Source organism: Chrysochloris asiatica, unplaced genomic scaffold (genome assembly GCF_000296735.1).
Source record: "Chrysochloris asiatica unplaced genomic scaffold, ChrAsi1.0 scaffold00197, whole genome shotgun sequence".
NCBI lineage: Eukaryota > Metazoa > Chordata > Mammalia > Afrosoricida > Chrysochloridae > Chrysochloris > Chrysochloris asiatica.
In genome coordinates this window covers 2263310-2278351 of record NW_006408715.1, presented here as the reverse complement: position 1 = coordinate 2278351, position 15042 = coordinate 2263310, and positions in this window count along the sequence as shown.

The window sequence follows — 15042 nt, the reverse complement described above, 5'->3', positions numbered from 1 at the left end:
TGTGCATGGGGTCGCTATGAGTCGGTTCCGACTCGATAGCACCTGACAACAACACTACCAGAGCTCTTTGTAACACCAGTTAAAACCAGGGTTTTGACTCTGGTTGGTCTTACTCCAAATTCAATTCCTTTTCCATTCTTAGTTCAGTTCTGTTGGCTTTATAAAAATTAGGAAAAATTCACAGTCCATATTTACATAGACAAGGGGTTCTCAAACTGGGATCTATGGACTGTAATCTTCATCAACAACTCCTGGTAACTTATTAGAAACATAAGTTCTTGACCCTACCTCACAGCTCTGGAATTAGAAAGTCCGGTTATGGTCCTGGAAAGCTGTGCTTTAATACTTCTCCTGGCAATTCAGATGCTAAAGTGTGAGAATTCCTGAACAGATGATCCAATGTAGATTGCACCCAGGTAGTGTCGGATCACCCAACAAGCAAAGTAAGCATTGGCTTACTTATGTTTGTATGTTTACTATAGACTAGTAAGTAAGCCCGGGTTTACCTTACACATTGGATAATCTGCCTCTGCATTCAGGTAACAGAAAGTAGAAGGCATGGAAATGGCAAATTTTGTCAATGAAGAATATGAACCAAATGTAGACCAGATAGTATTTTGATCCCAAAGAGTTCTAGCTCATGTAAGTTTTCATTGTAAGTTTCACAAGGGTAAGATTATTGACTCTGATAATTTTTAATTTAGCCAATTACCCTCCTCCTCCTTACATGTCCCAGCTGTCACTTCCTGCAGTGAGTGACCTCAGGAATTTGGCATTTATTGACTAGCTACTACATTTCATCTTTGAGGAATGTCAACTTCATTAGCAAACTCTCCTCTGTGGTCTTTCCCTGTGCTCACACATGCAGGAATTTCTGGGCAGAGATTTCTGTTTTGTCTATGCCAGAGCTGAGAGGAAAATTCTCAGCGAAGGAAACAATGCACATGGATTCACATATAGCCATCAGACTCATGCTATTGGCTGACACTCTCTTGAGGGCCCGAAGCAGTAAAGATGGAGCAGTTTAAACGTTTTAATAAGATTCAAAGGCAATTTTCAGTCAGTCAGATACCAACAGAGGGAAAATAGATGCATGTGGGGGCCTTGACATTTCAAAGCCATAAAGATGTGACTGTTCTCCTTAATGGAATGCCCTGAAATTTAACACATTCCTGCATAACATAAGTGACTTTGACATCCTGACAGTTGTCTTTTGAAGGATTCAAGGTATTGACTTGCCTGTGCTGATTGAGCCAGTGTCAAGAAGTGAAGTTTGTGAGCTGATTGGCAGACAGTGTAAATGAGGAAACTCAAAAGGGAAGTGTGTGGGGGCTTCATAAGGATGAGAGTGAGTGGCGAGAAAGTATTGCAGTGGAATCCTGCTAGTCATGTTGTTAATCTAACTTCCAAGAATGCTGTGTTGCATTCTGTACCCCGTATTTGCCAATGTCATGGTGAGTATGATTGTCACAGGAAGAGTGTGAATAGCTCTGTGAGAGTCACAGTGAGTGTGCCTAGTCAACAGGGCTGACTCACAAGGAACTCTTTGTATATTTAGGATATGGGTTCCCATTGACATGGACATTCTCTTTGATAGGCTCAGAAAGAGAGTATGCACTGAGTAGAATAGAAATTCCAAGAAGGGTTGTGTGAAATTGTGGTTAGAAGCCCAGACAGCCTGGGTTCAAAACTTGACACTCTTAGTAGACTACCTGACTTAGGAGAGTTAACTTTCTCTCTCCATAACTCTTGCTTTCTCATTCTAAAAAGAAGATGATGATCGTATTCCCTGCCCCCTGGGCTGTTGTGTGCATATACATAAAGTACCTAGGACCCTGGCTGCCACCCTGTGACTGTTAGCTTTCATCATTTAAAGCTTTCAACTCCAGTGTGCATCCACTTAGATACTCATATATCTAATGAAACACGTGGAAGCACAGCTACAGACACATGGAAAGATTGTTTTTCTGGGTTTGATGCCTTAGGACCATAGTCTTGTAGGACAACTTGGCCAGTGGGCATTGTTGTTGTTGTTAAGTGCCATCGAGTCAATTCTGACCCACAGCGACCCTGTACAGGATTTCAAAGGAGCAGATGGTGAGCTTGAACCACTGACCTTGCAGTTCAAACAACTTTGCAGTCTGATGCATTAGCCCACCATGCCACACCAGGCTCTGGTCAATTGGCATAGTAGAGTTCATAAAGTTTCTATTCTACATTCTACTTTGGTGAGCAGTGCTTGGGGTCTTAAAAGCTTGCAAGCAGTAGTCTCTGCTCAGTAGTATCAAAAGTGAAAGAAGGAAAACAAAGATTCAGAGAAGAAACTAGTCTGCAGGTTAGTCTACATGATCCACTGCCTCAGTTACCATGAGACCAGAAGAACTAGATGGTGCCTAGCTACCACTACCATCAGTTCTGATTAGGGCCACAGTAGGTGGATCCTGAAACAGTGAGAGCAAAATGTAGAACCCATCTCAAATTCTCAAAAAGTACCAGACTTCCCAGACCAGCTGAGACTAGAGAATGCCTGAGACTACCACTCAGAGTTGTTGTTGGTAAGTGCTGTCAAGTCATTTTCTGATGCATAGTGTATAGAATTTCTGAGGAATGGCTTGTGGTTAGCAGTCCAATGCTTTTCCTACAGGACTCCCAGAGAGACTTTTTAAATTTTGAACTGAAACTATTTTGAAGTCACCTTTTAGAGAAATATCAGATTAGCTTATAAAATAAAGACTACCACCCATAAGTGGAGCTCTGATAGTATAGTGGTTACGAATCAGGCTGCGAACCTAAGGTCAGCTGTTCAAAACTACCAGCGGCTCCGCGGGAGAAAGATGAGGCTTTCTGCTCCTGTAAAGTTTTACAGCCTCGGAAACCCTTACAGGGTCGCTGTGGGTCAGAACCAACTCCATGGCACTTAACAACAACAACAACCCATAAGTACCATATGCCTTCTAAAAATCATCGATGATTTTTATGAGACCAAACAGTCAACAATTACTCTAACGTGAAGATGAGACGGTAAGGGGGGCAGGGAAACTAGGCTACTGGGTACAAAACAAAGAGAACATCAACACTTTATAAAAAATGTAACCAATGTCACCATACAATTGGTGTAGAAATTTGCTGTATAATTAATCATCAAAAACAGAATGAAATATTATTTTTAAATAAATAAATACAATCTTCAGAGCAATTCTTTAAGAACCAGGATGAGTGTTAAGGCACCTTTGATATTAACAGATTCTTTACAAGCCGCTGCAGCATGTGCGTTTACTATATCTCTAAAACATTGAGTATTTTAGTGGTGGTAGTTATGTGCCGTAGTGTCAGTTCTGACTCATAACGACCGTGTACAGGGTTTCTGAAGCTATAAATCTTTATAGGAGCAGAAAGCCTCATTTTTCTCCCACAGAACAGCTGGTAGTTTTGAACTGCTGACCTTGAGGTTTGTAGCCCATAACCACTTATTACAGTAAAAAGGAAAAAAAAAAACCATTAACTTTCACTGTGAGCATATGTCAGGCATATGTGTGCTTCAAACTTTCAAAATCCTCATCAAAAAACAAAAAACAAACAAGAGCACTCATGACCCATGTTGTTGTTAAATGCCAACAAGTCAGTTTCAACTCGCAGCAACTCCGTATAAAGTTTCCGAGGAGCAGCTGATGGATTTGAACCTCCGACCTTGTGGTTCCAACTAACCTTTTGGTCCAATGCTTATTCTACAACACCACATCAGAACTCTATTCATGATCCATGGTTTGTATTATTCTTTATCCCTGGTTTATGGATCAAGAAATTGTGACTCCAAGTAGAATGTGGGACCCTATCCAGAGAAGCAGCAACACCAGAGATTGAGGCAGAGATGATGACATGGAGACAGGTGGCAGCTGAGGACGTTAGACTCATGGAAACAGAGGGACTGAGTGCTGGCAGCCAGGAGGCAGGCTTGCAGAATGTGCCCTTTGGTTATAAATTAACATACATTCCTGAGTGGTTTTGTGTACATCGCTCCTCCCCACTCCACCCCCTCCCCTGCAAAAAAACAACAGAAACAGAGGGAATGGAAGCAAATACTGTTGAATGATAATACACAGAGGAGATGCAATCATTGCAATGAAATGATGGTGTAAAGCTGATGTTCTCCCATGTAAACTATCACTCATTTCACAATAAAAAAAAGAAAGAAATTGTGATTCAAAACATAAAGAAGTTTGTCTGGGTTCAGAACAAGCAAGAACCCATGCTCACACTAGTTACTGTTAGAAGACATTAAGTCAATTCCGACTCATAGTGACTCTGTGAACAACAGAGTGCAACGTCACCCAGTCTGGTCCCAAAATTGTGAAATCATTACTATACGTCAGTAGAATGTTGCAGCTACTGTGTCAATCAATCTCATTGACGGTCTTCCTCCTTTTTGCTGACCCTAAACTTTACCAAGTATGATGTCCTCCAGAGACTGCCCCTCCTGATAACATGTCTGAAGTGAGACATCCTCACTTCTAAGAAGTATGTACTTTATCCAAAAAAGATTTGTTCATGTATTCAATATTTTTTGCCAATGACACAATTCAAAGGCATCCATGCTTCTCTCGTCTTCCATATTCATTGTCCAGCTTTTGCATGTGTCTGAGGCACTTGAAAATTTCATGGCTTAAGTAGGTGCACCTTGCCCCTCAAAATGGCATCTTTGCTTTTTAATGCTGTTAAGGAGTCTTTTGCGGCAGAATTGTCCAATGAGATACATTGTTTGATTTCTTCACTGCTGCTCCCATGGGCATTGATTGTGGATCCAAGTAAAATGAAATCTTCGACAACTTGGATCTTTTATCCATTTATAATGATGTTATTTATTAGTCCAATTATAAAGATTTTTGTTTTCTTTATATTAAGATGCGATCCATATTGAAGGCTGTATGTAGTCTTTGATCTTCATTAGTAAGTGCTTCAAATCCTCTTTGCTTTCAGCAAGCAAAGATATGTTATCTTTGTACAGCGGCTTGTAATAAACCTTCCTCCAATCTTTATTCTACATTTTCCTTCATGTAGTGTTCCTCAGATTAATTTGCTTAACATACAAAATGAATAAATACAATCCTGATGAACAACTTTTCCAATTTCAAACCACTCATTCTGAGCTACTTTGTTATACTCTTACATTTCCTCACAGATGTCTCATACTGCCTTTCCACCAGTCCCACCTAGTCACTTGGCTCAGATATTTTCCCCCTTTGTCCCGAAACAAATACATCAAATGACCTCTGCAGCTTGACTTGGGAAAATTGAGCACATTGTATGTGTATTGAGTTGAACTTGCAAAGGCCTAGGTTTTACTTTGTAGAAAATGTCCTACTATCATTGTATATTAACTTGTGAACTTGTTCATTTCCAAATGTAATAAAAATGTTACATCACAAACATTTAAATGAAGATGGGAAGACAATCACAGCAGGGCTTTTGTTATAGCAAATCTCTAGCAGCTTCATATAAATGCAAAAGACAATATTCATGTAAGACTTTCAAAATCCTGCAGATAATTTGGAAGAAAAGAGTAATAATGGACTTCAAGATTTAAAAATTTCTCAAACAATAAAACTCAGTGAAATAATGTTTTAAATGTGGAGGTGAAATTATCATAATTCCATCATCATAACACAGTTTCTATCATTTTGTGACATTTACCTTCTCAGCTCTTTAATACCTCAATCAAGTAACACTTCATATAAAGAAGTTGAGGCCGCATTAGGGGTAGTCAGAACAGCATGAGGAAAGGGATTGACATGTGACACATCAGGGTTGTTTGAAGAACTACAAGTAGTGGGTTTAGATGAAGCACATTATGATGGGAACGCGACTGAAGATGAGCAGGTAAGGTAGCTTGGGGCCGATGATGAGCAGGTATTATCTACTCCGTTAGCCTATTTAACATATCAGGATTGTAGGCCTAGTGCCTGGGACCTACAAACTTTTCAGGGCCTTTTGAACTTGAAACAAAATTTGTTGTTGTTGTTAAGTGCCATTGAGTCAGTTCCAATCCACAGCTACCCTGTATAGGGTTTCTGAGGAGCAGTTGGTGAGCCTGAACTACCGACCTTGCAGTTCAAACGACTTTGCAGTCTGGTGCATTAACCCACAGTGCCACACCAGGACTGCACAAATTACTGGCTCTAAAATACAGATAAAATTGCAATAAAAGTGAATAATAATATAACAGTATACTCAGTCAAAAAGCAACTCAACTCAAACCTCAAAAGTTAACTATTATCTGTTAATGTCAATTATTGGTTTTGATATTGATTGTTAATATTAACAGTAACTTAATGAAAATGTAGCATGGATACATTTTCCATATTGCAGACTCAAATATTCAACTACCTGTTCAATCCCACCACTAAGCTGACATCTCACACTCCTCTTGTCCGTCACAGTTGGTGGCAATTGCATCCTTCCAGTTGCTCAACACAAAAAGCTGGGAGTTGTCCTTGCTTTCTCTTGCTGCTCATATTGTACATCATGATATTCTGAAGGTCAAACCTCTGGTAGCGTACCGGTTACAAATCGGGCTGTGAACCTTAGGGTCAGCAGTTCAAAACTACCAGCTGTTCCGTGGGAGAAAGATGAGGCTTTCTGCTTATGTAAAGATTTACAGCTTCAAAAACCCTGTACAGGGTCGCTATGAGTCGGAACCAACTCCACAGCACATAACCACCAACCACCACCACCACCTTCAAAAGGAGTCCTGGTGTGTAGGATCAGCACCGGACAGCAAGGTAGATTTGAATTGCAAGGTTGGCAATTTAAACTCACCAGCCTCTCCTCAGAAACCCTCCCTATACAGGGTCACTATGAGTTGGAACAGACTCAACAACACTTTACAACAACCCCCTTCAGAAGGTGCTCAGAACTAATCATTCCTTACTTTCCTGGCTGAAGCCACTATTGTCTTTCATCTGGTTTACTGTTGCTGTTGGTGGTAAATGCTGTCAAGTTGGTTCGACTAATAGCTGCCCTATATATAGAAAGTGACCAAGCAGCGGCTGGTGGGTTTGAACCACCAACCTTGGGGTTAGTAGTGCAGTGCTGAACCTACAGCGCCACAGCAGGACTCCTGGTTTACTGTAAGAGGCTCGAATTGCTCTCTGCATTTACTCTTGCTCACCAGAGGAGCTTGTCAAAGACCCAGATCAGAGCATGCAACCCACCTGTCCACCACCTTCAGTACTCTCCCATCTCTTTAAGATTAGATCACAAACCTCCTGCATGATGTGGTCCTTATCCTGCTATCTTGTCTCTAACTACATTCTTCCTCAATCCACTCCGGACACCCTGGAAGGCACAATCCTACCTTATAGTGGCTATTCCCTTTCCTGGGAATGCTTTTCCCCAACTATCTACTTGATTAACTCCATCACTTCTGTTATTTTTTGCTCAATTCTCCCCTTCTCAACTAGTATATATTTTAACTACTCCATTTCATTCTACAAACCTGTCCTCATCCAATACCTTTTGCAATGCTCTATTCTAACCCTCCCTTCCCCCAGCCCTGAAATGTTGTCAACTGCCATTGTGTCAGTTCCAACTCACATTGAACCTGTTTGTGTTTCCAAGGAGTGGGTTTGAACCACTGACCCTGTGGTTAGCAGTTCAGTGCTTATTCTACAGCGACACACCAGGACTCCATGATTAGTGCTCATAAATATATTATGAATAAACAGTGAATGAATTCATATGGCAAAAGCATGGGAGATTTATTGGAGAAAAATAAGGAATACACAGGTAGAGATGCTATTGTTGTTGTTTAGTGGTGTTGAGTACATTTCAACTCATAGTGACCCTGTATAGGGTTTTCAAGGAGTGGCTGGTGGATTTGAACCAGCAACCTTATGGTTCCAACCGACCTTATGGTTGAGTGTTTATCCTACAGCACCACACCAGGAGTTCAACAATGACATTAATAATTGTGAAAAATTAGAATCAAGATGCCCAACAAAAGATAAATGGTCGTTATGTATCTACTCCGTGTCGTATAGTACAATCATTTAAAATGATAGTTGTGAAGAACACAAAAATGACAAAATGGTTGATTTTTTAAAATGGCAAAAGCAGGATTCAAAACTGAATGCGTATCAATTTTTCAGTTACCCTTTCTATACCTACATTGCCCATCTCTGCATCTGCAGCCCAGGTCTGTCTTTTTTGCATGATTCTGAATTTAAATAGGTATCACTACCTGTTGAGAGTCCTGGTCTGGCACTGTGGGTTAATGGTCTGGACTGCAAAGTTGGTTTGATCCACAAGGTTGGCGGCCCAAGCTCACCAGCCACTCCTCAACAACCCTATACAGGGTCGCTAAGGAGCTCTGGTAGCGTAGTGGTTATGAATCGGCCTGCGAACCACAAGGTCAGCAGTTCGAAACTACCAGCTGTTCCGCAGGAGAAAGATGAGGCTTTCTGCTCCTGTAAAGATTTACAGCCTCGGAAACCCTGTACAGGGTCGCTATGAGTCAGAACCGACTCCACGGCACATAACATGGGTCAGAACCTAAGGCTCTTAACAACAATAACAACTACCTGTTGGAGACCTGGCCTAGTGCTATAGGATAAGCACTTGCTTGACCTTAAGGTCAGTTGGAACCACAAGGTCAGTGGTTCAAACTTACCAGCCATTCCTCAGGAACTCTATATAGAATCACTATGGGTTGGAACTAACTTGATGGCACTAAACAACAACAATGTCATTGTTATGGATATCTTTATGCATACAGCCTTTGCTGTAATGTGAATTATTTCTTTAGTATAGTTTGACAATGTCTAGTAAGAACAATTGTATAGTTTTCCAAAAGGGTTTTAGCCAGTTTCATCATCTCACCAATATTGGGATATATGCATTTGTCATAAAATGGGAACATTGCCAATTAACATATGGAAATGCTGACTTAAATGTTTTCGATATGTATAGCTTCTTTTCTGTATTTTTTATTTGTATCCTTTCCTCATTTGTTTACTTGAAATGTACTGTTGTTTTTTAAATTCATGAGCATTATTTACCAAACTAAGAGGTTAGAAAAATGCTACTTTAAATTGCTTTTTCTTACTAAGAGTAAATTGAGCATTCACTCAAGAACTACTCAAATTTCCTTTCCTGTGAATTCTTTGTGTCTTTAGCCTTTGGCCTCTATTTTTGGTTGTTGGTATTGTTGTAGTCAATGATTCATTCCATCTGATAATTCATTTCTTATATGATGTCCAAAGGTTGTCAGATGGTCCATAGCAGGTCTAGGACAGTAGACTCTGCTTCATAAGATCATCTAGGGACCCAGCTCCTTCCTTCTGATTATGTTGTCACCCACAGATTGTCTTCTTTACCATCACAGCCACTGCTGGTATACCCCCTGCCACCTGAGAGTCTGAATTCTGACCTATGGAGAGAGATAGAAAGAGTGAAGTACACACAGCTTCCTTGTTAAGACAGTGCTCCGGAATTCACACCCATTACCTACCCACCAGGGAGGCTGGGAATTTATGTGCCTTACTTAAAAATCAGTGAGTTTCAATATTTAAGAAGAAAATGGATCCTGGGAGGTGACTGTCCATTTTTGCTACAAATTCTGAATGGATCCCCTCCCCCCCAAATTGCCAAATGTTTATGCAAATACACCATTTGTTAAATGTTGTTGTTGTTAAGTGACATCGAGTTGGTTCCAACCCATAGCGACCCTGTACAGGGTTTCCAAGGGTGTAAATCTTTACGGGAGTAGAAAGCCTCATCTTTCTCCCGCAGAGCGGCTGGTAGTTTCGAACCGCTGACCTTAAGGTTTGCAGCCCGATTCGTAACCACTATGCTACCAGAGCTCCTTTGTTAAATACCACCAGCTAATAGTTGTTGTGGAGTTGATTCCAGCTCCTTGTTACCCCATGTATCTCAGTGTTGGTCTATGCTTCACAGGGGCTTCAGGGATTGCTTTTTTAGAATTAGATCACCAGTCCTCTCTTCCAAGGCACCTTGATTGGCTCAAACTTCTAACCTTTTAGTAAGCAGCCAAGTGTATTTACACCACCCAGGAAGACCATTTGTTAAGTAAGATATCCTTTTTTCATTGTGTAGAATAACTCTTTCTTGACATGATATTGATATCTGTAAGAGTCTCTCTCTTTTTGTTTTTTTTTTTTGAAAATATTCTTATGTGTTGTTGTTGTTAGGTGCTGTCAACTGGGTTCTGACTCATAGTGACCCTATACACTACAGAATGACATAGCCCAGTCCAACACCATCCTCACAATTAATGTTGCAATTGAGCCCACTGATGCTACCACTATACCAGTCCATCTCAGAGGTCTTCCTCTTTTTTCATTTACCAAGTATGATGTCCTTCTCCAGGGTCTGATCCCTCCTGACAGCATGTCCAGAGTATGAGAGATGAAGTTTTGCTTTGCTTTCTTCTAAGGAGCATCTGGCTGTACTTCTTCCAACATAGACTGGTTTGTTCTGGCAATCCATGGTACCTTAAATTTTCTCCACCAACACCATAACTCAAATGCATCAATTCTTCTACAGTTTTCCTTATTCATTGTCTAACTTTCACATGCATATAAGGCTATTGAAAATGCCATAGCTTGGACCAGTCACACATTAGTCTTCTTATTGTTGTTGTTGTTAGGTGCCATCGAGTTGGAACCAACTCATAGCGACCTTATGCAGAGCAGAACAAAACACTGCCCAATCCTGGGCCAACCTCACTATTGTTGCCACGCTTGAGTCCATCGATGCTGCGACTTGCCCAATCCATCTCATTGGGGGTCTTCCTCTTTTTCTCTGTCCCTCCACCTGACCAAACATGATATCCGTCTCCAGCGACTGGTCCCTCCTGACAATATATGCAAAGTATGAGAGATGAAGTTTGGCCATCCTGACCTCGAAGGAGTACTCTGGCTGCACTTCTTCCAACACAGATCTGTTGGTTCTTTTGACAGCCCATGGCACTTTCAATATTCTCCTCCAACACCATAACTCAAAAGCATCAATTCTTCTACGGTCTTCCTTATTCACTGTCCAGCTTTTGAATGCATATGAGGTTATTGAATATACTATGGCTTGGGTCAGGCGCACCTTATTACACTGCTGTAATTATTTGCTGATATTTATCAACCAAAGATGACATGTTGTTGTTGTTAAGTGATTTTGAGTCAGTTCTGACTTACAGCAACCCTGTATGGCGTTTCCGAAGAGCAGCTGGTAAATATGAACTGCCTTACTTTGCGGTTCAAACCAACCAAACTTGCAGTCCAGTGCATTATCCCACAGTGCCACACCAGGACTCCAAAGAGGACATCCAGTGTGTCAGTTTGTCAAATTTTGCACAAACACATTACTATCAAGTCATCTAAACTAAATTATTTAGGTTTTTAAGGAAAGAGCATTTATCTCTTTTTACAGATGCAGCAATGCATATCAAACAATGGATAATTATATAGACTCAAAAGACATTTTAAGATTAAAAATCCATTTTGCCAACATTAGCATCAACATAATATGAACAAAACAAGTTTAGGATCAGGTTTATGGCTAGTATTAGACCCTCTCCCCAAGAAATGTACAGGTATGAAAGAAACTCAACAAAGAAAGACTTACTATAACTAGCCAAATTTATTTTTATAACGTCTAACTAGAGGTCTCATTTATCTATATACTGATAATGAGCAGTGAAGAATTGATAAGATTTGAAATTTCCATAAGAAAGTAGTAAGAGATGATTTAAAAATTAATAGGAAATGAAGTGTGTTACTCCTGAGTTGCTAGGGGTCATGCCTGTCTCTAGTGGTAATGGTTTCCATGGCTCAAGGAAAACTTCACCCTTGCCAATTCTTGCCATCTTGGCCCTGGGGAGGGTAACACTGTTGCTGGGAATTTAAGAAGTTGCTGGCATGGCCAGTGGGCAGAAAATGGATATTATCAGAAATTTTAAAGTGAAAGTCTATTTCCTGAGATGAATTAAGCAAAAAACTTGAAATATGTAACTTTGTCATCTGCTCTCCACATTAAACTGATTAGGATTTTCCCTCCGTATTTCCAGTCAGGACAAATAAATGGCTTTAGATGCCCTGAAAGCACTCCTTTGGAAAGACGTCACCCAACTCATCTTGCTGCTGTAGGGCAGAGTAATAATTAAACTCTGTCAGAGAAATAGTAATCTATTTTCTTTAAGTCCTTCAGAGAAGAATAGTTGGAGAACTTCATTAACTGGTAGGAGAATTCTCCCCTGTTGATGCATAAAGTTCCAGGAAGGAGGGATAAGATAATGTTTTTTTATAAAAAAACAACAAAGAGAGAGTGCTAAGGGGAAAGTTCTAAGGGGCCTGACTGGTCTTAGGAAGCATGATGATGGTTAATTTTATGTTTCAGCTTGCCTAAGTCATGGTGTTCAGTTGTTGGGTCAAACACTAGGCGAGATGTTGCTGTCGAGGTATTTTATAGATCTGATTAATGTTTATAATCAGTTGACTCCAAGTTAAGATTGCCATAAAAATTTATGGCTAGTATTAAACCCTCTCCTTAAGGAATGTACAGGCATATGGGATACAGGTACATGGGGTACAATGTATAACAATGTGGGTGGGCCTCATCCCATCAGTTGGAGGTCTTATGAGCAAAAACAGGTTTCCTGGAGAAGAAGGAATTCTGCCTTCTTCTAGACTCATAGAAATCATGCCTGCTTTACCAGTCTATCTGTCTGCTGTACAGATTTCAGATTTACCAGCCCCACAACCAGATGAACCACATTTTTGACACAGGAAGAAGGACCCCTGGTTGGCACTGTGAGTTAAGTGTTGAGCTGCTAACCGCAAGATGCGTGGTTCATGCTCATCAGCTGTTTCGAAGGAGAAAGATCAGGTTGTTTGCTCCCTTAAAGATTTACAGTCTCGGAAACCCTGAATACGGTCGCTATGAGTTGGAATCGATTCTATGGCAGTGGGTTTGGTGTTTTGGACTTGATATAGGAAGGCTTTCCAACTGTGTCCTTGCCTCCAATGAAGGGACCATCTCCAGGAACATGAGAGCTGTGGGTAGAACACGGTGATGCCCATAGCAGAGTAATTTTCCTAATGCCAAATCAGAAGGCAACTTCCAGGCTTGGTATATCACAGACGCTGCACCCTCCCTTCGTCACTTCTTCCTTTCCAAAAGAGAAAGACGCCCAGGATTGCCACGGATGATGGTGCCAAAAGTTCTGGTGGCTTCTGTCAGAACTAGGATAAGATGAGCAGCTCTTCATTTCAGAGAGCACAAGGAAGGCCAAAAGAAGGGATGGCTTACCTCTGGTCACTTCTCTAGACAGAGTCAATCTAGTCTCTGCTCAAACAAGTAGACAAAGCTTAGATCCATGGGGCTAGTGGAGGACCAATGAGAACACCCAGAAAAGGTGCTGGTCATCCATTTTAGGGTTGTTGTTGTGAGGTGTCATTGAGTTGGTTCCAACTCAGAGTTACCCTCTGCACAACAGAGTGAAACACTGCCCAGTCCTACACCATCCTAACAATTGTTGTTATATTTGAGTCCATTGTTGCTGCCACCATGCCAATCCATCTCATTGAGGGTCTTCCTCTTTTCCACTGACTCTCCACTTAACCAAGCATAATGTCCTACTCTAGGGACTGGTCCTTCCTGACAACACGTCCAAAGTTTGAGATACAAAGTCTTACCATTTTCACTTCTAAAGAGCATATTGACTGTACTTCTTCCAAGACAAATTTGTTTTGTTATTCTGGTATCCATGACACTTTCAATATTCTTTACCAACACCATAATTCAAATAGATCAATCCATTGTCCCAACTTTCACAGGCATATGAGGTAATTGAAAATACCATAGCTTGGATCAGGCACAACTTTGTCCTCAAAGTGATGTCTTTGCTTTTTAAACATTTTACTTGTGTAGCAAATTTGCCTAATGCAATATGTCATTTGACTGCTTGGCTGCTGTTTTTATAAGCATTCATTATGGATCCAAGCAAAATGAAATCTTTGACAACTTTTATCTTTCTCCATTTATCATGATGTTATTTATTGGTCCAATTGTAAGGCTATTTGCTTTCTTTACACTGAGGTCTAATCCATATTAGGATTAGAACCCAAGAAGGGATAATTGTGCTCTCATTTACTTTGATTTTATTTTACATTCCAGAAGATTTCAACAGCTAAATATAATCATAAGAGAAACAGGATACATTTAAGTATAATAGTATAATTCTTATCAAAATTCTGAAGGAAGAATAATATTCTAAGTGGAGAAGTAACACAGTAAATCATGAAAGAAAACTAACTGCATAAACATTTGAACTTTTTATGGAAGCCCAAAACAAAAGTGAAATTACACATAAATCTAATAGAAAAACAGTGAACATATTTTACGAGAAAGACATTATATGAAGAACATTGAAACATTAATAAAGAATACAAAAGAACATTGTCAGATAATTCATGAGTTCTGTTGTTGTTAAGTGCCATCAAGTCAGTTCCAACTCATACCAACCCTGTATAGCATTTCCAAGGAGCAGCTGGTGAGTTTGAACCACCAACTTCATGGTTCAAACAGATCTTGAGGTCCAGTGCATTGTCCTGCAGTGCCACACCAGGATTCTAATAGGTCAATATAATTCATAACTTATGTAAATAAATGTTGGTAATACAAACAATGAAGTAATTATATTTTTTCACTCTTAACTTGAATTTTAAAAATATATAGTACCCAATTCTGATGAGAGTATAGTGAAAACTGTATATTCATTACTATTGTAAACTGATATTAAATTTGTGAAAGCAGTTTGTAAATGTGTGTAGAGTCAAAAACATTCAATATATTGTTGTTGTTGTTGTTAAATTCTGTAGAGTTGCTTCCGACTCATAGTGATCCTATATAGAGTTTCCAAGGTATTGCTGGTGAGCTTGAACCACTGACTTTGTGGTTAAAACTGACTTTGCAGTCCAGCACTTTAATCCACAGTGCCAGAGTCAAAACTGTTCATTTCCTTTAATCCAATAA